Genomic DNA, 24550 nt, shown 5'->3' on the forward strand with positions numbered 1-24550 from the left:
AATTTTTTTTTATACAATCACCGGGTAACGCCACAACAGTGTCCTCATGTTTCTTTCTTGCGAATCCTAAGCGAAATAAACGTATCAAAGAAAATAACGCCAGAAATACCAGCGCCATCGGGAGAAACTAAACAAGCGCTACACCACGCGCACACTGCCCAAAGATAAAATGGAAACACTCCGGACGCACGCATGACGCCTTTCGGGGATCGCATCCCCGAAACGGAGATGCTTGATCAGAGAGGAAATGACATAGCATTGTTGCGATGTGCCCCGAATGCCTCCGAATCAGACAGCTTAAGCGCTATGACAACGTCGCTGCGTCGCAGCGTCTCCATGGCAGCTTCATCGACGGGTTTGGACACAGGGTCGAGGGTGAGTCGGGGGGCACAAACAACCCAACCCGCGCAACCGCGCCATCCCCAAATCGGATAACGCCCACCGCGATTCCCCTGGGGACATACACGCACGGTGCAACGAACGGTGGCGATGGTGGTGGTGTCTCTCGCGGCAGAACACTAACTGGCGCGGCAAGGATGTCCACGTTTGGTTCCCGGAGAGGCGACGCTGTACACAAGACCTCGCGAGGGAACAGAAATCAGATTACAAGATGGCGTTGCATCGATAGCGTGGTCTTGTCGGTGCGTTGCGGGGCTACGTACGCCAGGATCACCTTGACCAGTAGCGCGTGGAGCAGCGAAGTATGAGACGAAAGTGCGTAATAGAAGAAGAAAACAGAAATGCGAAAGCTCGCATTTTTCGGCTTGCCGCTGCTTTTCCAGGAGCCGTGCATCTGTACGAGCTTTCGTTGCTCGCTTTATTTTTCGGCACACTCACGATTACATTTACGAGATTCGTCCACAAATTGCAGTCATGCACCAGAAGGAAACAGCAGGGAGATGTAAAAATTACGGAGTGTCATTTTTCCATTTCCTCCCTCGGTGCTATTCGCACCACTCCGTCAATCGCGGGTTCTGTTGATTCCATTGATGGTGAATAACGTTGAAGAGTAACTCTTGAGGTTATGAGAGACGCTGAATAACGTTGATGAGTAACTCTTGAGGTTCTGAGATAATTAACGCCGTAATAATGACAATCTCCGGACTCTTCTGGCCACCGGGCTTCTTTTAACGGGCAACTGAATCCGGAGTTCAGGAATGGTATTTGTACCCCACGATGCGTGTATGCAGCCACGGCGGCCATGACTCTCCGCTCGCGCACGAATTGCGTGGTCTGAAGCAATATGATATAACCTATCCGTGACGCTTTCCGTGACGCTTTTATCTCCCTCGAGTGTTCTCGATATATCCACGTTTGGTCGAACTAGTGAGCTACAGCTTTCCTGGAGAACATAGTGACGTATACAAGGATGCACTGTGTTAGAGATACGATGCTATGTACCATTTCCGCATTCGCAGAAATGCGGCTATAGAGCCATACCACGACGAGATTATCGTTTGTTTACTAATTAGCGCTGCCAAATAAAAGTGCGAACAGGACTAATCACGCCTTCGGATATTTTTATCTCCTTAACAACCGCGCAATAAAGATGACGCCAAAGGGGAAGCGAGCTAGACGGCGGCCGCGCGGAATAATGGCGCCACCTTCAAAGCAAGCACAGGGAACCCTCAGAGACCCCGCGCACAAAGCAGCCTCGAGATTCGCTCGCCGTCGCACGCGCGCTGCCACCGACAACGGGGTGCCTTCTGGTGCCTCGGGCGGTCATTGTTGTCCCGCCGGCACACACGTGTGTCTTGAAGGCACAACGGTGCAAGAAGAGAGAGAGAGAGAGAGATCAAAGACGTCCTGTCCGCCGCACGCGCTGCCTGCGGCGAGCAATGAATCACTCCGCACCGGTGCCCAGCTCGTACCAGCGCGCACCACCGTCACAGCTGCCGGCCGCTAGCACGCCGACACCGTTCGTGGATGAAACAAAGCGCACGCTCGCACAAGCGCCCGAGGCAGCGTCGACGTTGGCGAATGCGGCGGCGAGGAGCTGCTGGTCGCTGCACGGCGCGTGCGGACGCGTGAGTGTAGCAGGGCCCCAGTGAATGCGCGCTCGCGGCAGCGCGATTGTTCCTCGACGGGGCCGAAACCGAGATAACGCGCCGCCAGGCCATTCTCTCGCTTCACGTGATTACATCGAGGCCCGATGAATGCGAGCCACCGGGAGCAGGAAATTGATCGATCGAAAGCGGCAGTATATATAACAGCAGATAGATAGCCGCGTCGCAGCGAGCTGTTTGTCGGCCCGCAAGCTCGCGAGCCGCTTGTAGTGAGCGGAGCCCGCAGCCGACAAATATCGGACGTTGTTCTCGGCGCGAGCCGCACGGGGGGGATAGAGCAACTGGCGTTACTGTCGCGATCGATCAAACACTGCGCGAGTTCGGTAGCGCACGTCACAAACAAAGAAATCGAAATACGCACCGTGAAAGTGGAGTCACTATTCGGCTGTGCGATTCGCAAACTTAAACGGTAGTCTGAAATGCCCGTTACACTATCATAGTATTTGAGGAAACTCTCATTGCGCTGAATTATCCTTCGCATACATACAGCACTTAAATTAATACGACACTAACGTATAGCACTTCCCTAAGTAGGGATCTATACGTATCTCTCATCTCTGGCCTAGACCACAGTCGCGAACAGAGCATAGCCAAGACGCACAGACGCTTACCCACGCATAATTTCTCCCCGACCAGAAAAAAAGATGACAGTCATTCCACTCTGTGAATATGGAATGGCAGCGAAAGCTGACTACAGTCAAAGCCCTCAAACGAAAGGCAAAGTGCTTTCACTGCCATTCCATCTTCACATAGTGAAATGGTTGTCATTTTTTGCATTGCGAGTCTGGCGTAGTTGCTCATTCGGAGGCGTCCGGGCTCGCGATTGTCATTTTCGTTCAGCACCGCGGGAGCCTTCTTCGTCGGTGGTCGTTTCGCGCCAGCGCCGTTGAGATGCTCGTTACTGTTCCCTCCGCGGGGCTCCTCGTACGCATGTTGTTCTTCTGGTGTACGAACTATGCGTGTCCGCCCCATCGATAGCGCAGCTGATTTAACGCCGATACCTCTCCTGCTTATATACTGTGATAACCTTGACATCACGCCATTGTTCACGGCGAGCGCTCTAATCTGTTCCCCATTTTGACATCTGCGCCACCGCACTGCACCCGTATGGGTTTGTTAGAAATCGCTAAGTCCGTTTGTCCTGCGGGACGCCGAGAAAACTACGGAAGGTTAGTCATATACAGCTTTCGCTGTAAAAGGATAAAATATCTGCTTTCGTCCTGTGTCATCAAAACAGGTGCATAAAAAAAACATTGCTGCCACAACATGGCCCGCACTGTGCGTCCCTTTTGTGCGCACAATGCGAAGGCTGAGAATTATTTTCACACTAGGCTGCGACGCACGTAAACACGCGCGCAAGTGCAACACAACACTCCTACCCCCCCCCCCCCCCTAATAGCATTTTTGCCTGCACATTCCCTGCACATTGTGCCTGCACATTGCCGAACGGTGCAGTTACCGTTTGTTTTCTAAGGTGCAGTACGTGCCTGAACAGCATCAAGTAAAACAACGTAGCACACTTGAAGCCGGAAAATGTAGCTCGATACCGGAGAATCGTTACCTTTGCGCGTCGATGTTAGCAGCTTCAGAACGTCGTGGAAGCTAAACCAGAAATTCGATAAACAATTTACATATTATTGCGCGTTTCGTGGTAAGGTTTCGTAGTCGCTCATACTAGACCAAGCCCATCGCAAGCCCGCGCGTGAAGCTGCCTCGACGGGCGGCAAGTAAAAACCCGTAATAGAAGACAACGAAAAGCAGAATGGTTTAAAAACAACGTGCTAACGGCCGTAAACTCAGTTGGCTCTTTTTTTTAGGTTTGAAAATGTTTGCCTCATTTATTACTGAGCCAAAATAAACGGCAATTCGCTTAATTTCTGGTAAAAACAGCGATACACTCCTTGGTGCGAACTCAGCTACTGCAACAAGCCTTGCTAGCCTCCACAGCGTTACACGCTATGTAGGAAACGGAGTAGAGTAGCGCAGTAGCTTCAAGCTTCGCTTCGGGTGGCCAAAAACAGATGGCCCAGCAAACGTCACTCCATATACCATCACGTGGCGGCATACACAGCAACGAAGCACGACAACATTCAGAAGGCCAACGGTTACTCTATCGAACTTGTGACAGCGAATCTATCAAAATAAACAAGAAAACAAAATGAAGAACGCCATCAACCAATAGAGCTTCCTAAAGGGCTCCGCAAGCGATGCCAAGGAAAGCCGCATCCCCCGCCATTTCGACGTGACACAGGCAGAGCCTGACAAATGGATCGCGTACGCCGTCCCCAGGACGATAACAACAAAAGTCTTCAGAAGCTACAGCCGCAACGGAACCATCGCAGCTTGCGCTCCGATCCCGCTGGGTCGCATCGCTGTCGTGGCATCTGCGCGCATAACTCGGAGCGATGCCAGGAGGCATGCTAAATACCGCCGCGTCTAAGCTAGACGAGGTTATCTTAAAACACCGTATTATCCGTACACATAGTTAAGCAAAGGGAAAGCAGTTCTACCGTGGGCAACGATTCACGCACAGTACGTATAAAGAGAAAAGTAAGGTAGGGGCCAAAGCTTGTCGCAATATACATCCTCGGACGTAGTTGGACAACTTAGCCTTTCTTTTTTTTTCTTTTTTTTTCTTTCTTTCTTTCTTTCTTTCTTTCTTTCTTTCTTATCTATCACCTTCTTTCTATGGTTTAGGGGGAAAGGGTAGCGACAGAAGAAACCTGGAACTTATCAGCGGGTGGAAACTATACTAAGGAACGGCAGGAACACTGATGGCCGTAAACGCAGAGACAAAACACAATCAAGTGTGTAAGTACTAGCTAAGCGTAATCTTAGCCCGGTTTATGAATTATTTGTAGAGAACACGAGCCTGTTAGCCCAGCCAGCGATATGATAGCGCAAGGACTAGAGTTAGTAGTCGGATACTCAGGGTATATCCATCCATGCCGGAGCGAGAGAAAACCTGGCACCTAATCATGCACGCAGATCTGGCGTTGCCAAGGGCAGGGCATACGTTCCAATTCCACGGCGTGTTGTCCGGATTTCTATGGTAGCGGAATAAAACAAATGTGCGGCCATGGTCGAAAATATGGCGCGCCTTGACCAGGCGCTCGAAAGCAGTTCCTGATCCTGCGGGGTTTCCAAAAAATAAAAAATAAAAAGAGTCAATTCTGGCGCTAGTGTCTACGGGAGCTGCAAGTTCGGCAGTTGATCCAGCGTTAGAAACATGGTCAGTAGACGGATTCGCCTAAACTTCACCCGTCAGGCTTCAATCAGTTTTCTCACTCTGCGAACTGTTTATTTTCTACTCTTTCAACAACATATATTGCGTTATAAATTATAAATTCAACAATTTGCAATGATGGGCGCAGAAATTTGAATTAATTGTTGCTTGGAAATTTAGGCGGATAAATCACAGTCAACTAAAACCGCAATAACGTTTCAAGCCAGAAGCCCGAAGACGAGACAATTCCATGTACCAAAAAAACATCATTTAACCATCGTGGTAGCTTGCAGGTTACGGCGTTGCGCTGCTGAGAGCAAGGTCACGGGTGCGATCCCGACAGCGGCGGCCGCATTTCTATAAGGACGAACTGCAAAAAAAAAAACGGCCATGTAGTTAAACTTACCTGCAAGTCAAAGTGGTTCAAATTAGTCCGGAGTCCCCCACTACGGCGGGTCCCGATCAGATCGTGATTTTGCATGTAAAATCCCAGGATATGCATGCATTTCTTGTTACTTACAATCACGAATATCCATGCTCGCTGAACGGCCACAGCTTTAAAGTTTCACCCGGTAATTCTATTAGGAAACTCTGTGCTAGAGTCGTCCGCTGAATCTTCGCTTCCGTGTAATAGCCCGACACGTATAAAGAAGTTCGTGTAAACCCTCAAACGCGCGAAATGGGTGGCTCAAGAGAACATCGTGACCGCAAGGCACGCCACAGTGATGTCCCACGCTGCTCTGCTTGCAACAAAGTTTGTTCCCGCGGCAAACATTTCCAAAAGAAATACAAACCACGCACGGTTTTATATATCGACATCGATCGAGAAAGGGCGTTACCCGAAGGCTCCCAGTTTAGCAACTCAGAAGAACTTAAATGGCATATCCGCTCGTGGGTATGGGGATGGAAATAAAACACGGGAGCGCTAATGTATCGCCGACCAAAAAAAATATATGGTAAAAATAAACAAAACGGGAACAGAACGCGACCGGATTCAAATGTATGAACACGGTATGCGCAACGCACACAGTTAGGGGGCAACCGCACCATGGGCACGATACTTCAGTGCCTTGGCTTTTTCTTTTTCTTTCTTCAATAAACCTGCGATCAGATCCCCTACATGACCCCCCACCCCACCCCCCCCCACCCCCCCATAGTTTCGTCCCTGCTGCAATATTATTGCGCCATTTTCGTAGTGTGCCGCTTCTCTGCGGCACCGCGTTACCCAGCGGGGAAGAGCGACAGCGAAATGTCTTTCTCCGCGCTAGAGGCCTCCCGCCCGATGAATGCGACAGCGCCCATCGATCGGGCCCGATACGCGGGAACCTTGTTTTGCCGGCCGCTTTGTTTTCCTCCTCACCCACCACAGGCAGTATTGTCGCTGCGGGGCGACCCAGGCGAAACGCTGTTGTATAAGCGATAACCTGCTCCTTCGCCCCCTTGCTCGCGCTGTACAATACGCGCCTCAATGCGGAATCGCCTTGATCGAATGGTGCGGGACATTGGCTCTCCTCCCTACACCCGCTTCAGTGAACGACGACGAAAGAACAAAGTAGCGAGAGCGAAGGAAACGGAAGGAAATGGAAGGACCATAAGAGCAGAGAGGTCTCTTTTGCAAATGTAGCTAAGTAGTTGTGTGCTTCGTGAGAATCGCGCCAGATTGCCGAGGGATGTGGGTTACAATGTGAGGTTTAAAGAACGCGAGGGGTAGGCTCTTTAACGAATCTTGGAGAGGTTTGCCTGGCGGCTTGCGTAGCATGCTACTCTAGATGGGTATGACGAGAAATGACAGGATAGGCACAGTATACTCGCCCAGATACACAATATACGCAAAACACACCGCAACAACCAAATGGCAAATGTTTCTGAAGGAGGCCAGTGTTCCTGAGGAAGTTCAAAAGTGCCTCAGTTGCGCGAGATGCACAGTGGGTCACGGACGTCGTTGTGAATGGCTGTGGATTATAGTTTGGACCACCTGGGGTTCTTTACCGGGCCCCTAAATTTAACGAACGCGACCGTTTTTGTTGTACTTAAGCTCCGTTGTAATGCGGTTGCCGTGGCCGGGAACTGAGCTTGCGACCTCGTGCGAAATAAGCCTACAACAAGTCCTACTAAAGCATAGTTAATTTCCCGTCTCCCAACATTTTGACCGCCCCAGTTTCTCAAGATTTCCTATCTAGTTGCTGTACTTCGCGTTCCGCGGATGAATAATAAAATGTAGAGCTACAATTACAAGAAAACGAGGAAGAGAAGATTAAAAAATGTCAGCTCGAGTTATCTTTCTATTTCTGTTTGTTTGTTTGTTTGTTTGTTTGTTTGTTTGTTTGTTTGTTTGTTTGTTTGTTTGTTTGTTTGTTTGTTTGTTTGTTTGTTTGTTCCCATCTGCCTTCAGTATTTTCAAGAGATGCTGTCGGAAATGAATTTCATGTAATAACGTTACGTTTACTTAGAGTTGCGCACTTCCAAGCGGCAAACTTTCGCGAGCGGAAGATCTCGACGTGGCCAATGCCAAGCAACCGTGAACATGACAAAGAGAATCGAGGCAACATCATGAAAAATGGGAGCAACAGGGAATAAAAACAACACAGACCTAGACGAGAACTATCGCCATAGTATAACTGCGCCAAATGCACTCTATGTCTGTTACCATATTTCTGATTAGGAGCCGTCCACGCGCTTTCAATTTTTCCTAATTGATTGGCTGATTGAGATTTTTTAAATCTTTTTATTAATCTTCTCTCATTCATTCATTATTCCTTCCTTCCTTCCTTCCTTCCTTCCTTCCTTCCTTCCTTCCTTCCTTCCTTCCTTCCTTCCTTTCTTTCTTTCTTTCTTTCTTTCTTTCTTTCTTTCTTTCTTTCTTTCTTTCTTTCTTTCTTTCTTTCTTTCTTTCTTTCTTTCTTTCTTCAGCAAATAATTTGATCGGCTCGGTTTCTTGTTCCCCCAGCAGAAAAACCGTTAGAGCTGTCGATGCAAGCCGACGCGTGCTGAAGACAGCAACATCTGCAACAGCACAGAAAAGAAGGCGATGATGATATTTCTCCATCCGAGCATGTAAGTGAATACGTCGTTAAGTAAGCGACGAAGAAAAAGGAAGAAGCGCAGGCCAATTCGCAGGATAAAAAGGTAGCTGCAGTGTACCGTAAGATTTGTTTGTTTGTTTGTTTGTTTGTTTGTTTGTTTGTTTGTTTGTTTGTTTGTTTGTTTGTTTGTTTGTTTGTTTGTTTGTTTGTTTGTTTGTTTGTTTGTTTGTTTGTTTGTTTGTTTGTTTGTTTGTTTGTTTGTTTGTTTGTTTGTCTGTTTGTTTGTTTGTTTGTTTGTTTGTTTGTTTGTTTGTTTGTTTGTTTGTTTGTTTGTTTGTTTGTTTGTTTGTTTGTTTGTTTGTTTGTTTGTTTGTTGGCATGCGTGCGTGCGTGCGTGCGTGCGCGTGCGTGACTGCTTTGTTTTTCTTAAAGCAGACGCAAGAACGAGCCTTCGCGACGGTATAAAATACATTCTATCCAACTGTGCGACTCGCTCCCGTAACTAATGCACAGTGTGATGATTCATAGATAACAAAACACCTCATTAGTATACGCGATCAGGTATGACATCCTCATTTCGTATATTGCGAAGCGGTACAGGCATGTGATTTTGAAGGGTTAGATCTGGAGGCTTTTTTGCAAAATTTCAGCTGCGATAAGTGAACGAATACAAATAAGCTGTTCTCCCCTAAGAGTCGAGGTCGCCAGGCATAGCACGCATTAAGGCTCAAAAAAGAATAAAAGAAAAACACCGTGGCACGCAGCCTGTCTGCACCGCGTCCCTGTTTTATATCAAAGGCTTTGATCAACGCCTTCTCCATGAACCCCGCAGTGGTTAAATAGAAGGTTACGGTATAATCTCCACGACTGATTTCATCGTGCAACGGCAGTATTTCGAGAACCACATCACGGCAGTCGAAGCGCCGGCGCAGCGGTATAGATGGCAGCGACGTTGGAACCTCATACATTCGCCATCGTGGCCACAAATCAAGCACGTTCCAGAAAGCAGGGAGGGAAACGTGGGTATAGCTTCTTTCGTATTACAGTGGTCGGAGGCAGCAGCAATCTGCCAATGCTTCCTTCGGACGATCCCGCGTGTCCAGCTATAGCCTCGCCTTTCATCGAACGTCAGAGGTCGGGTAAGGCCAACACCACCTAGAGGAGTAAGACCCGTGCGAAGGCAAACGAAAAAGTGGGCGAGCTGGCAGATGAGAAAAAAAAATAGAGCGAATAAGGCTAAAATAAACTGCGATGCACCGAACCTTGACGCCATCGTTGGAGCGGGGCGAAGGAAGGGCGAGGCGGCAACAGGTTGCCATGGGAACGGCTCTGAGAATATAGCGCTCTCTGCTGAAGTCGCTGAAGCTGCACTAATTGGCCGAGCTGTGGATGCGGAGAAGCAACGCCGTTCTCGCAAGTCGATGTTACCTCCCAAAAGTCGGTAATTCGAGACGTGCGAGGGTCGTGGAAGAGAAAAGTTGTCTTGCTTTCGCAGTTCCCCTATTTTTTTGCTTGTTGCTTATTTTCTTTTTCGGTGAGTATTTAATAAGCCAAAAGTAACACTGTTGAACGTGTCGTGCAGAACAAACGCATGGGAACGTTGTGCTCCTCGTGCGATCAGTTTCGGCTTCGACTGTCGAACGAACACACCAAACCCCTGACGTAACGTGAGCGTCGAGACCGCCTCATAGGCTAGCTGAGACTCGTGTGACCTCAAACGTCACACACCTCAAATCTGTGCACACGGCGCATCGCGTGTCACCTCGTCGCTTGCCAGCTGCGTGCGTGAAAGGAGGCGAGAGGTCGCAGAAGCCTGCCTCGCGTGCCGTTGCTTCGTTGGTCTTCTGCGCTTAATCGTGTGGACACCTTCTTTCAGAGCCAGCCGGCCACAAAACCATCACATCAACTTAAATCCGCTTGAGCCACGTAGTGTCTTGCTCTGATACGAGGCGATGATGAAGTCATGAAGCCACACGTGACAAGTAAATCACGATGATACCTCGATTTCAAACGACATTGCTTTAATTGCTTTGGAAATCACGCCATACCAAAACGTTAGCAACGTGCGAACGCACCCACAATGAGTGTGCAAAAAAAGTGACTGTCGAGGAGTATCGACAACGACAAACAACGTCTCTCGAAACAAATGCCTCTCATGGTGCCAGGCCACGCTGCAACGACAATCGCAACAAATCCGCTGCGGGCAACTGTCACAACCAGGGTCCGTATCTCCACTTCCGTTATCCATGCAGAAACGACCCGTTGGAGAGTTTTAGACATTCCAGTTTGCGCGTGGCCTAAAAGTGCCCGCCACGCTGTTTTCAAACTTCAGTGAAAACAAAACGTTCCCGCGCACGCAAACCATAAGTAAATGAAGGCGCTAAAGCTGTAACGCATGCGATGCACATAATAGGAAGACACGAGAAAGAATAGCATGCAATGATAACGCAACAGTTGATAAGTGTGCGCAGTTATATCCTACACCGCGAGGCAATTTCAACAAACTAGGCTGCTGAGGCTGGATTTTCTCACGTTGGCGCCAATAAAGGCTATAGGCAATTTAGTGGAAGCTCGCATATGCGAAGTACGGTCAGGAGCTAATTGATGCTGTCATGTTGCCTAATCGGATGTCTTCCAATGTCTCATTGATGCAATGTCTCATTGGTGGCTACGAGCACTCTGTTTGAATTAGCATGCAAACGCGCCGAAACTGGACAACATGGGATGATTTTGAGCGTCCAGTGTGGCATCCAGTGTGCCGTCATTCGTTAAGGTTGAGCCACCAGGCCTGCATCGAGCCCCGCTAAAAAGCGGCGTACGGTTGCTCCAGGCACCGGTTCACTCCTTCGGAAGGACATCGCCGAAGTGCGCGGGAGGGACGTTGAGAAGGATCAAAGCGAAAAGAGAGAGAAAATATACAACGAGATAGAAGAGTGAGAAAGAGGAAAAGCAAGCGAAGGGCGGCTTGTTATGCGCGGGCCTCGGGCGCAAGCCACGACCCGGGCCACCGTCTCTTCTTCCCACCGACCGCGAGTAAAACAAACAAAAGACGGTCTAGAGCACGCAATGGCCTACGGCACCCTCCGAAGAACTAAAGAGATAGAGAGAGGCCGTAATGGAAGCGCGGTTTAACCGCTGGGTTCAACCGACGGCTGCTGCGGGAAGCTTCGCTTGGAGCAAGGCCCACTGTCGGCCTTAAGGTCTGGGCAGACGCCCCGAGACTACACAAGCTGTACCACTTTCGGGAGGCCGCGCACACACGAAGGCGAAAAACAAAGGAAAGAAGTAGCCGGAGAAAAAAAAAATGAAGCTACCTATGGGAATGCCTTTATCTTCTGGCGATTCCGCGCGTGGCTCAAATTGCATCGCGTGCGTGACCTTTGACGTAACAACGACCCCGCGGCTAAGCGCACCGACCGACCGCCTCTTGCACGATGCATGAGGATAGCACAGTCGCGATATCCACGGTTGATTTTCGTCTTATTTTCGCGACTGTTAGAAATGCGAAGTGCTTTTTTTTTTAGTTGTAACACTTTTTTTTAATTGCGTATGGCGGATAGCACAAGTCTGTCGCTTGAGCTATATTAGTCGATGAGGCGGCCTTTACTTCTACAAGAAATCAAAATGCGTATTTGAACAATTACCATAATTACACTAATTATATTATTAATTGTTTACGTTCAGACACATATTTTGATTTACGAATTGTAGCCGGCGAGTTTGCAAGGCGTATACGCATGGAACGAATTCTCACGACTACACCATCTTTGATATAACTTCCAAAGTGTCTGAGGAAATGCATTGATGTTTCAGTTATCTTTGTGATTCAATGCATAAAACAGCATTTTCTTAAAAAGGTAAGAGGAACAACAGTGTATTTTTGCCGCAAGTTTGACGGCGCATATCTCGAGAACTCTGCTGAAAACTGGCAGAAACTTGGTGGTTAACAAAGAATCTCTAGAACAAGTTAAGGACCACGCAAAGGGTGATGAAAGGAAAAATGTTAGGAGCGAGGTTAAGAGACAGGAAGAGAGCTGCGTGGATCAGAGAGCAAACGGGAATAGCCAATATTCTAGTTGACATTAAGAGAAAGAAATGGAACTGGGCAGGTCGTGTAATGCGTAGGGTAGATAACCGGTGGACCTATAGGTATACAAAATGAGTGCCAAGGGAAGGAAAACGCAGTCTCGGACGGCAGAAAATTAAGTGTGGTTATGAACTTGGAAATTTTGCCTGCGCAAATTGGAATCGGCTAGCGCAAGACAGGGATAATTGGAGATCGTTGGGGGAGGCCTTCGTCCTGCAGTGGACATAAAAATAAATATAGGCTCATGATGATAATGATGGTGGTAATGGTGGTAGTGATGATGATGATGATGATGATGATGATGATGATGATGATGATGATGATGATGATGATGATGATGACGACGACGACGACGACGACAACGACGACGACGACGGTCTGGAAACCGGTGCTGTACTTAGAATTCGTTCCAAATGATAATAATGCCTTGCAAACTCACTAGCTACAATTGTGCCCTAAAATAATTAAATAAAATATAGTTAGTGTAGTTATGTTAATTATTCAAGTAGGTATTTAAGAGTAATAGTCGTCTCGTCGAGTAATTTGGCTGAAGGGTTAGCATTGTGCTACCTAACACAGGCAATTTTTAAAAAATATGGTGCAGCTAAAAAAACGACATCCTATATTAGGGAAAACTACGCGATGTGTTTTAGTTGGCCGAGTCTGCTTGCATCGCATCTCGACTACTGCTTTACGCACGGTCCGATAAGCCGCCACTACCACGGTAGCGACAAGTTAGAGGAAGGTAAAGCGAACGCTTGAGCTTGTCGATGTGCAAACACAGTATTGTGGTACCACTTCCGAGTATGTTTTGGCAGATCCAGGCGCGAGCTGCATTCAGTACCAAATTTATCTGGCTCAGCAGTTATCGGCACGCGAGTGCTCTAAATTATTGCTGCTTAAGCGGAAACTTACGGAGAAATAATAGCAAAACGACTACATCCAGTGCTCATTGATTACTATCGCGCCTCTACTGTGAACATCTTCACCGCCCTGAGATTAGATACGAGCACGAATACGCGCAATAAGGAGAAAGGAGGCCCTTCATGAGACCCCTGATGAGGCCCCTAAAAATTAAAATATCAGTGCGCTATCCAGGACAGCTCGCCATATCTTATAAAAATGTCGTCAGATCCTGAATAAATAGCTGTAGGCAGAGTCACTATAGCCGGTTTCATATTGCTACATTGCACACGTGAGAGTCTGATGTAACCTTTAATTAAGAAGTGTACAATAAGTAGCACCAGTGTAAACACACGCGTATAAACCACAAAAAGAAAGGCAAGAAATATCGAGCGTTCTAATGAGGAGACAAGAGCAGAGACAACCGAAGTGAGTTATGCTGGACAAAAATAATTTGAATAATAATAGTATTGTTCACATAGCAGTACGAATGTCAGACTGCAGTCATAAAAATCTAAGCGCCATGTACTTGTTTTTTCGTGTTTCAGCTTCAACAAAGGGTACCTACAATTACTCTTTATGAATATAAGAATAAAGAGTACGCAAACTAGCTTTCAAATGGCAAGACAGAACCCCCGCATGTCGACTCATTTAAGAGTATCTCGGACAAAGTTTTAACCAAACAAAAGCAACTTAGTAGGGCCCTTGCAAGCAACGGTAGTCTCTACAGAGCTAGAGCCTCCCCAGCCCCTTTGCCTCATCCTCAATTTCCTGAACGCACGCGTTCCTCTTTCAAATGAAGAGCCCTTCATACTTGGGAGCCAACGCTCAGTTCCCTCGCGAACGTGAAAGCCTCTTTGCACATGCGTTTTTTTTTTTCCTTTTCGTTAATTACGACGAGCCGCCTCGTGTGCGACACTGCAGCTGTACAGTTGCCTCTCTCACTACCGCTTCTCTGCATAATTGACGCCTCAAACGAAGCCGCACGCCTTCAGTGCGATCTGTGGACGCTACGCTCCTCCCAAAGCGGAAGACGTAACAAGGTAAGCGGAGAAACAAAACTGTATGCGACCCTCGCGTTTCCCCGCGGACACTTTAAAAGTACAGAATTTGTCGCAAGGCCTCTTCTCGCACTCGCTTGAAAGCAAATTACGAAACTTAAGCGGCAAACATGAGCAAGTCGAGAAAAGGAATATACGTAAGAGTAGTTCGAGCATCACTCCTATAAGAACACCTCTTCGTGGATGTCATTTTTCATTCATTCGTCCATTCAATATTTAGAATATGTAAGGGATCAAAGAGAGCAAATTTACGTCGTGGACGAATCTGTTAACGATGTTCACGCACGTGCACGAAGTCCTTAGAACAGCAAGAAACTCATTTCAGAGGGCGTTTCAATCTGCTGTTTATTTTCATAACTTTCGTAATTTCCACAGGGCGTCCGTCCATCTGTCCGTCCGTCCACACCGCCCTGCGCCAGCATCACCGAACCGAGGCTTCACGGAGGAAGAGCGCTTTTCAAGTCGTTCTGAGTTACGCCCGTTCGGCCAATAGAAATCGCCATTTCGACCGGACCGCCTATGTTCTACATCGACAAGCACATTTACCGTCCCGTGGCTTTGTAAAGTCTAGCTGTGAAAGTGGGTTTCTATTGTACATGGAGCTCTTATTTTTCCTTATTGCAGCAAGCCTCCACTTTCTTTTTTTTTTACTGCATTTTTTAGGTTTTCGTAGCAACGATTGTCAGGTCAAAAGGCATGCAGAAACCTCTTTATGCTTGATTGTTGCGTTGGATCAGCTTCTCTGTACAAGTAAGGTGGTCTAATGTGCGTTCAGCTGGCGCTGAAGCCTGTACTTACTTTGTTCAGTTCCTGTACAGTGCTATATAGTTATGTGGAGTGTTTGCACAATATTGTACACTAATGAATAAGGGCACTTGCAAAACTTTAGAGACTAGACAGCTAGTCAAGCTTCGGTAGAAGGTCGGTCTGAAATCGACTGCGTGTTCTGGTGTGAGGAAAAACCCTACACAACGGCAAGGTTTACTCGTAATAATTTGTACATATGCTGCCAAAGCACTGATTGATAAAAGCAGCCCACGCTGGAAAAATTAAGGTTGGACTTGATATTAGTCGAACACAATTATCAAAATAGCGCGCAGTCATGAGCATCTACCGTGGTTTTAGACACCGTTAAAGCAGCCTATACGTCGGAACTTTACGAAGTAAGGATAGTAGTTTTAGCGGCGGTATAAATTTGTAAACATTCGCTTACTAACTAAATTAACAATGACGGAATGTGTAAGCGTGACAACGAGGGCGTATGAAGAAAGTGACACACAGAGACAGCGCTGTCTTTGTGTGTCTGCTTCTTTCTACGTCCTTGTCTAGTCGCGTTTATACATTCTATTATAGATTCAAACCAATTAGCCCGCTAACGTGTTTTAACTAAATTAACCAGCATGGTGTCATGTAGGCACAGGTAAACATGAACACATCTCCCTCGATGAGCTCGGAAATTCGCTGTCAAAATTCTGCAGTGAGTAATCGCGGCAGCAGCAAGCGAATTGACCTTCGTGCATCTCTCGCTTCAACGCGAACGAAACGTCGAAAGCACAGCGCATACGAAGCTACCGGCACTACGTTCACTCTGCACCGGCAAAGCGTTCCTACGGCGTTCGCCAAAGGCGTCTACTACGGCATCCGCGATTCACGTGGTCAACGCCGTAGTAGATGCCGCGGTTGTCTCCACTCTGTACGGAGCGGCGGGCGAGGAGGACATCGAGGCACTCTAGCAGCCACCGCAGAAGAACGTCCCTCCTCCCTCGCCTGACCCCCTGCCTCGCGCGCGACCACGACAGGAGAGGGCACACATCCGGGCCGTGTTCCTCGCTCACGCACGCGAGATTGAACCACGTTCAGCCGGCTCACCCTCACAGGTTTTCACTCACACACACAGCATACGGCGCGCGGCGACGATCTTATCGCCCTTGGACTTTGTACTGAACCTCACGGCGACGCTGACGGCAGAAATGCGCCTGGAGTGTCCATATAGTTGCTATCGCAATAAAAGAGAGAGCCTCCACACCACGCGCCGTCAAGCAATACTCTAGACAAGCGTTACCAACAGCTAGTGCGCTAACTTTCGTTCTGGCGTATCGATGATGTTTGAAGGAAGACCTGCTACGAGCCGTAATCAATTAGCCTGTGGGAAGATGGTTGAGCTTTCGTAGCGCACACCGGGAGACGTTAGGTGACGTCAAGAACTGACGTTTCTTGCTCACGTGATTTCTTTCGCTCCATCGTTCCCTATAATACGGTTTCTAAAAAAATCACATTTCGATCTTGACCACTCCATTCTCAGGAATTTTCGGCAGTCTTCGCAAGAACGCCCGATATATATTGAAAATCGTATACCGTCGCAAAGGAATGTGCCTTACAATTTATTCGCTTATTTATACCTAAGTAAAGTGCTCTGAAAACTGGTGTTACAACTGATAGGCTACTGTCATAAGGTCAAAGCCAATCATGACAAACAAATGTCCTCAATGGTGCGTGATATTACGAATAAATGAGACAACTATAGATCAACAATCACTACAGGGAAATTAAATTATTACTGCCGCTCTCATCAGATAGATTCGATGAACAATGCCATCGGAGAAGTAGCAATTAAGTTCTGGGGTGTACGCGTCAAAGACAAGACGATGATTATGAGGTACGCCGTAGTAGGGATTTTTTTTTCCTCCAGATTAATTTCGACTACCTGCAGTTATTTAACGTGCATACAAACCTAAACAGACGACCACTCTTCCATCTCGCCTCCACCTATAAGTGGCAGCCGCAGGCGGGCACGAACTGGCGACATCGAGTTAGCAGCGTAACGCAATAGCCACCAAGCTATACCACGGCAGGTGAGTAGCAGTAATATAATGGCAGCAAATCTAAGGAAAATACGTCAGAACTCAACTGCCTAACGGCGACGAACTGAAGAAAAATGATAGCAGAAAAGAAATTTAAAGACACGAATTACCGTCAAAGTAGGAACGACATCGAGGCAATACGGTGCGTGTCAGCAATGAAACGGGCTGTTCGGAGTTCTCATTGTAAGCGAAACAGGATGGTGTTAGCGCGCCAGCGTTCACTGCTTGAATGGAGGATGACTCCCCCATCAACCCCGGTAACGGTACATAACGCGTCTCGTAATTACTTCCAAACAGCAAGAGATAACAAGCGCCAGTTCGCATTCCGGTAATAATTACCAGCAAGTGATGTGAAATGTCTTTTCGGGTTAGCGACGGCCGTTAACTCCCAGCAAATCTGCGCGCCAAAGAGTGAACACTGGTTAGGCAGCAGTTCTGCAGACAATGACTGAATTCCCGCTTTTATTTATATAGTAGAATGCATGTAAAGGGGCTTGCGTGCACCAGATGAAAGCAAGCCTCTTGCGTCCGCTAATTAAAAACTCTCCATTGAAAGTAACCCCAACTCCACTTGAATCAAAATATCTCTTTTCCTGCTGAAAAAAAAAATGCAGCAGAGGCGAACTCGCAAAGCAAGTATGCAAGTACGAGTATGCAAATCAAGTGTGTAGGTGCGCAAGGCTGCTTGCACGCGCTGTTTTCTCAGAACATTACCCGAGACACAGCGAAAACACTTGAGGTGCCGCACGAATGCGAACTACCCTAATATACTGCCGTGTCCAGTCAGTCTGTACTCGGCGCACAGTTCATTACGCTCCCGCAGAACCGTTAAATTTCCCCTCGAGCTCTGCGGGGTGCGCAGCGTGAGAGCTCCACGCTTTCAGCGGTCACGCGCGACCTCCTAACTAAGGTACCGCACCTCTCCTCGAAGGTCTCTGGCTGCGGGTGGCGTTCTCCGCAGACGCGCTGCCTTCCTCAGTCACGAGGGAGCTCGGCCCGAAGCCGCCGAGAGCAGACGGCCGCGCGGCCAAGTTTCCCACCGCTGCACCGCGCGCACGCAGGCAGAGAGACCGGCACTCCTCCCGAGACAGCAAATTGGCCGCGCAATAGTAGCGGCGCCTCCCCACCCCCCCCCCCCCCCCCACCCCTACGCACGCGCACGCGCACGCCCCACTCCGTGCGGTGCCGCACAGTTCGGTGCTCTTTCGGCTCTGGTGGCATGCATCGGTGATTCTGGCAGCGCAGTTGTGCGCGCCGAAAATACCAGGACACCCCGCAGGCCAGATCAAATGAAAGGCGCACCAGAAGCTCTGTTTCCGCGAGCCGGTTAATCAGTGCGAGGCGACTTTAGCTTATATGACGTCGTCATATACGTGAGCGGCGAGCGGAGCAGACAGCATTTCCTCGGCTCGACAGAAAGAATCACTTTGTCGAACGCAATCAGGGGCACGTACTTAGTGACAGGGGCGGAAACAAAACAAAACAAAATCAAAAATGAAATAATATAAAAAACATTTCAGCAGGACCCACGCACTGTCGGAATCGACATTATGCGAAGTACTGAGCGGGTAGCGGGATATTCAGCACTGTTTGGGTTTTCGCAAAGCGATACCAAGTGGGCCAACCTGTCCGTCTAAATTGTGTAGTTGTGTGAATGTGACGACAACACGACGACGACCACGTCCAAGACGAACGTATGGCGGTAAAGGCACGATTTCTACGCCGGCCGTTCGAGTAGAGCTGACGACAAAGCGATTGTTGAGTTCTGCATAGCTATAGTGGACGAACGTAAGCGAGAGAAACGCGGCTTATGACGTCATCAGTGACTACGCGTTATACAATCGCACGTATACCTATGGCTATGTCATGCGGTGCATGTTAAAAACGACAACAGCATTTGCACCCCAGCGAAGAAATGTTTAAAAAAAAGATTAACTTGAGCGATCGTGAAGTCGGTACAACGTCGCACAATTTCCACGTAGCGTAACCTGCTACGAGCAGAGTACTGATGAAAGTGGGCCGGTCTTGGAGATAGTGCAAGCTAACGCGACTACTCAAACTGCGAGCCGCCACAGTAGCACATATGGCGCACGTACACAGTGTTCCATAGAGCTGGCTTTGGAACGAGAGAAGTATGTGTGCGATCGTGGACTAATGGTCAGAGCACCGGGCTGTTGTGCTCAACGGCCGGGGTTCGATTCGACCGTCGGTTATGCAATAACTTCTTTTCATTAAAGCGAGGCGAGACAAGAAAGCAGCTACCTACCGCAAAGTGCCAAGAATGAATCGAATAATGATTCGCATTAAAAAAAAAGGAAGGCAAAGGTCCTCAGTCATATGATAGCTTAGGCATCTATTATATATATAATAAATGGCAAGGAATGTATGAATAGCGCAGTTAGATGACACAAAACATTTGGCTCCTCCCGGTTGCTACGCAATATAATGAATTTCAATAAACAAGCACTTAGAAACTGCTAAGAAGCCTCAGTGCTCTCTTCGAATGCACCCGATAATGTGCTATACTCGACTCCAAGGACACTTAGTAGAAACTCTACAACCTTCTGATTGTCTATAGACTACGAGCCCTCTAATCACCCGTTATTGTTGCAAAATCTTTCAGGAACTTCAGTCTCGCCTCTGTACTACCCTACATGTCACCGCTCAACCTGTCCTAGCTTGGCTATAAGCCCTATTCGCCACATCAGGGGTCACCTACTCGCTGCTAAAATCACCTCCTTTCTAAACAAAGCGCACGCACCTTACGTTGCGTCACGAGACGCATTTTAGCGAACGCAGGAAGGTACTTGTGCCTTGATGGTGTACCTTCAAAACAGATTTATTCCTTGAGAATTATGTTTACTGTTGTCACCCTAACATTCTCGTTCCCGAGCACACATAAATTATACCGTTTGTACAATAACACAAGTTACAGAAACTAGCTTCTCCCTACAAAATCTCTAACTGCGGCAAAGACAGCTTTCAAGGCGTCAATCACATTTGTTCAGACACTTGCAAAAAAGCTGTCGAATAAATTTAAATATACAGGTATACAGTAATTTTACAGGCCACTGTCTGGTAGATCTCGTTTTGTTGCTCAACCGCGACGCATGTCTTCAGTGAATTGGCATTTTGGGCTAGAGAGGCGTTCGAAACGCAAGGAACGAACAACTGTAATCGCATTCGTCCACTTTAGCCCTAGTGCCAATATTTGCAACAGTATCAAAGACAGCACAACAAAGCTAATACCACAGACACAAGCACACCAAAACGTGGCACACCGGGCATAGCGAAACACATATTAGGAAGGTATTCTCTATGACTCACTTTCGGGATACTTAATTTCCTGCATCTACTCAATTTTCTGAGGCGTAACGTCAATAAAGTTTTCTCACTGGACAGTAACGGGCATCCCTTCAGCGCTTTATACAACTACGCAACGTAAAAAGACTGATAGAAAGTGTAGTATTAGGTTGCAGACATACACATCGGCTAAAGTGGTCAATAAGCGCGTACTGAAGGCGGTACCGCCGAAAACGATCAACTGAAAATACTCCCCCCGTATTAGCAGACCGAGCTACCACCGAGCAATGAGTTACGTTACGCCAACTAGTTAACGGATAGTTAATCCGTTACGCCCGAAGACTAAATAACGCTGTCTAAACTTGGGAGACTCGTCGAAAGACACTAAGCGTGGGGGAAAAAATCCAAACAAGAGTGTTACAGCTACGGACGCTGTGACCACGCCAGTCGTCTTCCTTTCTCCAAAGCTGTGGTCGCCGCCACAGAACAGATCCTACCGCAACTGCAGTGCGACCCAGCGCTCAACCGGCCAGTCAAAAAATCCTTCTTCGATGCAGCACAATGATAAATACAGCAAGCGTAGAAGGCAACTCAGACAGCGAACACGTTCTCTGTTTCCTTTTTATTTAAAGCAATCACCCCTTGCAAGAACTTTCTTTTTTCTACCACGCGGGTACGTCACCCGAGAGTCGCTCAGCGAGAGGCATTTTAAAATCGTAGCTACGAAACTAACGTCGCACCGCGCACGCCACGAACGCACGCGCAGTATCATACAAGCGAAGACGTTGCCTGTAACGAAGCGAACCACTTGCACCGATCTGAAAAAAACATGCTTAGAGGAGTAACATACAGCACGCACTGCAACTGTGTGCGCTGCACACACCGAATAACTGCAATGTGCGCTGCGAACAGCTAGTCGAAAATTTCCGAAAGCAGCGCAGCCCTCGAATAGAGCCGACGAATACGTGCACAGAACGAAACGTCGCTGAAAATAGTAATCGCTTATGGCCCCGCTTGTCGTTTAGAACAGCTGTCACACCGCGCCGAACAAAGCACGACGCAAGAGGGCACGCCGTCAGCGCAGCTTTTCGAGTTGTCCGATAACAGCCGAGCTACATTCGACGTTTCTTCCAAAACTAGATACCGAAGCGCGCCCGCGCCAGCAGTCGCTTCCACTTATCTAGTTCCATTCAAGCAAATGGGACAGATGGCGGCATTCTATATCATGAATTAGAGCGCCATATAAACGAGGAGTGACTAGACATTCATATTCAAACGCGGCCGTTGATCGGTTCACCATACTGTTAAAAAATTATGGGGTATTACGTGCCAAAACCACTTTCTGATTATGACGCACGCCGTAGTGGAGGACTCCGGAAATTTCGACCACCTGGGGTTCTTTAACGTGCACCTAAATCTAAGCACACGGGTGTTTTCGCATTTCGCCCCCGTCGAAATGCGGCCTGTCTGTCTGTCTGAAAAACATTTATTCGGCCGCCGTGGCCGGGATTCGATTCGAAGCTACCACAACAGGGCACACATTTACGAGAGCCAAAATAGACTCAACCAGTAAAGCCTGCAACGAGCCGCAAGTATAGTCGAGTGGCACTCGCGTGCCCTCCAAGCCGCAGGTTGTTGTTGTTGTTGTTTTGCGAAACCTGGTGGATGCGAACAAACCGAGGCAAGCGTTTTTTCCCCGCGCGCCTTGGACCGGCAAGCGGGAACGCATCCGAATCCATACACGTGAGAGTGCCGCGTACGAGACACATCGCTCAATGCCGGCCTCGGCCAGCTCGCTCCGCGGAACCTCGAAGAGTGCACGGGCCCTCCGAACCGCGATTGGGCCGCCATAAAGGAGCACTCGAGGCGTGCGCTCCGGCAAACAATCCATACGCGTGTTCAACTCGTTCCGATGAACCGACGGCGCCTCTTCCAGCCTACCGCCCGCGAATCTCGGCGGTAGCGGCGGCGAACGATTTATGTGCCTCCTGCTCGCGGAGCGCGCGGTGCGCCAATCTTCTCCGCTCTCCAGCAAGTGGCGGGTGACGCTATGTAGGAACACAGGCGAAGGTAGAGGAAGGAAGACGGACCGTTATCCGCTAGGGCTGTTTTAGAGATGATCGAAAGGCGAGCGGCTCCATCGAGGCAGTCGGAGGAGAGCTCGACAGGCAAATAAGCGGGCATCGGTGCGCGCCGCTCCACACAACCGATAGAAAGCGAACGTCGGTCGACGAGGAGGCGTTGTAGGTCATTGACGGCTGGAGTATACTCCGGAGGAACGTAAATTGGTAAGCTATAGTGGAGCCCTCCGAAGAGCGGACTACATTACGCAAGAGCGTAAAGATCGGCCACCGCGCTCGACGAAAAAACAAAACAAAAAAAACACGGAAGTGAAGTGGCACTCATGTGAAAGAAGCATGAAACTATAAAAGAAACGGGTGCGGAATTGGCGAGAAGTTTTGCGGCGGAAGGAAAACGTGTCCTAGTGCGGCATGCAACCATCAATTAGCATAATCTTTCCGGTACGGTCACTCTGCCCACTAAGATGGTGCGCGGCACCGGGAAAAGAAAAAGAACACTTAATCGACAGCTCCAAGCGATGGCCCACCATAATGACGAAACAAATAACCAATCGATGAAGTCGAGAGTCTCATGGCCCTTCGTCTGGTCGGGAAGAATCGGGAAGAAAATCGAACTTACGTCGACCGAGACGCAGAAAAACGGGAGCCTTGTTCACAAAACTCCCGGGTGTGGGGTGGAAACGTCAAGCATATTATAATTTCTGCGGCTTGGTCGGTGTTAGTTACCCTTTTCTTCAGAATAACCTACTGACTTTACCTTGCAGATTTTAAGGGGACTCATTTGGCTTTTCGATCGAAGCGCTATTGACTTAGCACATGTCCGGCCTACATGCAGCGTAAAGACAGCCGATAGCACATGTATGAGAATATGCCGTCGCGTGAAACCTCCCCTCATCCAAGCTCCTTGTCCCCTATTTTTCTGGAAAGATTAAACAGACTCCCGAGCCTCCGCATGCAAAGCGGCGAGCACGCGCGCGCCATGCGTTAGGCCGGAATTAGCTACGCAACCGGCATCGGACCGTGGACGACTTTCTCGAGCATTCCTGCGCGAAATAAGCCACGAGTGCAGATACGCGTGTCCAAAAGCTCGCAGACTCCGCAGCTGCCCCAAGCACACGGGAAGATCCGTGTTCGCGTTCCCACACGAGCGCCAGAGCATCGGCACCTGCATTCATTTGCCTAATGCCAAAGGGGGCTGAAGCAAAGCGGCGTGCAAGAAACCTGCCTTCAGCGGCACAGGCTCACATTTCACTCTGGCGCCAATGTCCGCGCTTCTTCGCACGAGCGCAACTAACGGACGCGCACGTACGAAACTGGGACGCGCGCGGAGCACAGCACACGGCAAGCGTTGCCGAGACGGCAAAGGATTTCTGCATGCGACGGGGAGCTGCAGCGTAAGAAGAGCGATCCCCGCCAGGGGTGCGAGTGGCTAGGCTTATGAGAGCGCCGCCTCGGTCGTCCATCCGCAGCGACTCAGCTGCGCCGCAGCCACCGCCTGGCGCGCTCACTCGGCCGGCCTTTTCCGAATTACGCTAATTAGAGAGCCATTAGAGTGGAAACCGGAACGCTCCCGCGTCTCCCTCGCTCGCTCCATCAATATATAATCTCGCTCCAGAGCTTCTTTCCCACGTCGACCGCCTGCGCGCAATCTCTCGCTACGCGCAAGTCGGGACAAGGCATCCTCTCGACTAATCCGTGTGCGCCGCTCTAGAAAACTCGGCAAAGGTGCTGCCGAAAGTGATTCATGCCGGAACTTTTTTTTTTACACAAACACAGTTTATTACAAAAACTGAAAATCAATTTACGAGTTGACGTACATACGTACCACAAGAAAAAGAAAGAAAAGGAACAGCAGCAGTACAACGCAATCACAGCCGTGGAACCCGGCAGCCGGTCACTTGTTTTCTCCGGAAGACTCACCAAGAGACACTAAAGTGCT

The 24550-nt window shown here is 48.7% G+C and overlaps 1 protein-coding gene across 3 annotated transcripts in view; it reads right to left on the minus strand.

Moving 5' to 3' along the window:
- Positions 1 to 24550, minus strand: part of LOC135914086 (putative polypeptide N-acetylgalactosaminyltransferase 10) — a 178442-nt gene that overhangs the window by 96112 nt on the left and 57780 nt on the right. The gene's annotated exons all lie outside the window — the stretch shown is intronic.

This window comes from Dermacentor albipictus, chromosome 3 (assembly GCF_038994185.2).
Source record: "Dermacentor albipictus isolate Rhodes 1998 colony chromosome 3, USDA_Dalb.pri_finalv2, whole genome shotgun sequence".
NCBI lineage: Eukaryota > Metazoa > Arthropoda > Arachnida > Ixodida > Ixodidae > Dermacentor > Dermacentor albipictus.